Below are 2,985 nucleotides of genomic sequence, written 5' to 3'. Positions count from 1 at the left end.
AGGGCTCACTACTAACATTCACCAGTTTTTTTGTTCTCTTAACCATTGAATTTAAATATTAAGCCTATAGTCAACCAGGACTAAGACTTTATTCCCTTTCTGGGGAGAAGAGCAATCCATGAGGACAAAGTCCAGCTCTCATTTTCATAAGACCACTCTCCAAGCATTCTCCAGACTGCGGCTCTTTCGTGTGTTATTCCAGGACAAATTGCAGAGGTTTGGATTCAACTTCAATGTATTATGAACCTGCTCAGAAGGAAGCCATTAATTTAATCAATTCCACTCTGTACCCATTGCTGAAAGTCAAACTCATTCTCTTCTCTAACTTGGTTTTGAAGCTACAACCATCAGTGTTACCCCATATAGCACATCATACAACTAGCAATGAGATTGAATTACAATCTCAAGATACTTCAACAATAAAGTGACCACATAGAGATGCACCAAAATTGAATATAAACCCATTGCTATTATCACATTCCCGAAGACAAAAGATCAGAGATTGGAATTTTAAGTGAGAAAACATTCAAATCTAAAGAAATTGACTTTGAAACTTAATTTTTTTGTTCTTTAGAGTTAAAAATTCAAAGTCCAAAACATTTCCTCCCAGTTTTGCTTCATTTCAACCAAGGGAGTTCTCAGTGCCTTGGTGTAATGAGGCTTGGATTCTTTCTCATTTGAATAAGTTTCCATCAGAGTCTCCTAAGTAAAATCAGTTCAATCCTAAGTCTCTTGTGATCCTCAAATGTAAACGATCCAAAGAGTTGATCATCTCCTCAGTATTTTCATATCACCGGCCTATCGTCCTATAGAAGTTTTAAACTAATTCCCAGACTTTGCAGCAAAGTTTCAGGCATGATTGTGTTCAGGAAACACTCCTTAGGGTGCCAGACCATACTGATATTTAGGGCCAGCAGAATAAAGAAAAATGGATAGAGAAGGACACTGATCTTTTGTGAACATAACATCAGTTGAGAAAAGATTGCATCAAGAAAGTAATATTTCACTGTATATTCACCAGATCTGGAGGAGGAAGGGGAACCTCTCTATGCATATTGCCTTATCTCCCAAAATGCGGCTTTTGAAATATACTTCCTTCTACAAACTTTAAAAATTTACAGTGGTGGCTGAAAGTCTGCATATTCGGTAAAGCCCCAGCATCTTCTAAAGCACAGACTGAAAAACTACTCATAAGCACCTTCCATAGAACACCAAGGTTTCAGAAACACGTTGCTAGTGTTAGGTTGGTTTACTTCATCAGAGACAACTAAGTCAGTGGGTTCACGGGTGTGCAAGAAGTCCCTGAGCATGTGGCCTGAGAATAATCTTGTATAAAATGCAACATAGTTTATTTTCCATTTTTCTATAGCAACATTTTAAGCTGCACATACTTTCCTAAACTACCCCCCAAACCAGATTCTCCAGGATGATGCTTATTATGGGACCAGTTGATTTGTCCTTGATTAATATTTACTTGTTTTCAAGATCTTGTTCTCATTCTAGTGTCTTTGTTACAGGAAGGGCCCCTTAATGAAAAGCCCTAGGAGTGAAGCCTGATCAGTTTCACTCTATGATACCTTGTACTACCTTTAATTAAGCTATGTGTCTGTTCTTGGCCCCCACACACTAATGGCCCCATACTGCAGTCTGCAGTTTCACCTTCCACAAATGTTCTGCTTTTATATGCAGTATTGTAAAATATATGTTCTTTTGGATTCACTAGTTTAATATGTTTAATTTCTCTCAAATAAATATATTTTCTTTTCCATAATAATACATTTTTATTCTCATCAAAGCTATCTACTATTACCAAGTGAAAGGAAGTAAGGATAAGAAGTTTTGAGAGAAGCTGTCAATTTTTAGTAAAATACATTACTGATTCTTAATTATATATTGGTTTTCTAATTAAAAAAATAAAGCAGTGGCTAATTTTTATTGTGAAATGTATCCATGTCTGTTTCAAGTAGGAGAAGGACTATTAAGGACATCTATAGGATCTAATAGCAAACATTTGTATCCAATGTATTAGTCAACATTTGTAGTCCATGTATTATTATTGTATAATACATGTATAATACAATGTTTTATTATTATAATGTAATTTTTATTAATATATGACAAGTCTTGGCTTTCAATACAAATCTGACTCTTTTTTTTTGATTTTTAAATAAATGCCATATTTTAATCATTTTAATAGAATAAAAGAAAATTATTTGGCACAATAATTGTTTTGAAGACTTGCAATGCAAGAAACCCACAAATATGGTTATGTCTTTCTGTGTTCTCTACTGCAGTTGGATGAGCCTCACCTCTGAGCCTTGGCCTCATCCTACTGTGGATGAGCCCTCACCTAAGTTCACTGGTGGGGGAGGCGTATTTCAAGATGTAAAGGCCAAGGTGTGGCCCTCACCTTCACTTTAGGTGAAGCCCTCCTTTAATTTAAATTGAACTTAAGTTTGATTCTTGCAGTAACAACAACAAAAAAATTTTTGGTAATCCAGGAGTCAGATTTTTTAGAATCTGCCTCTCTAGCACTCTATCGGGAATAAAATGAAATCTTAGATTTGAAAGAAATAATATTAAAAATTGGGACTATTCTTTCATTTTACATGTGGAAATTAAATTTCTGATGACCAAGCCTACCACTTAGACATACCTGCGGAATAAAAAAATAAGTTTAAAAGCATATATACTTAAAAATAAAATGATGTAAAAATTATAATAATTTTTTCCTTAATCATAGAATTCTTTTTTTTTTTAAATTTTTTATTGTGGGTTGTTCAAAACATTACAAATTTCTTGACATAACATACTCGACACTTTGATTCAAGTGGGTTATGAACTCCCACCTTCACCCCATACACAGATTGCAGAATCACATCAGTTACACATCCATTGATTTACAAATTGCCATCCTAGTGTCTGTTGTGCTCCGCTGCCTTTCCCATCCTCCACCCTCCCCCCTCCCCACCTCTCCCCTCCCCT

Source organism: Marmota marmota, unplaced genomic scaffold, assembly GCF_001458135.2.
Source record: "Marmota marmota marmota unplaced genomic scaffold, marMar, whole genome shotgun sequence".
Lineage (NCBI taxonomy): Eukaryota > Metazoa > Chordata > Mammalia > Rodentia > Sciuridae > Marmota > Marmota marmota.
The sequence above is the reverse complement of the archived record's forward strand: the minus strand, read 5'-3'. Positions refer to the sequence as shown.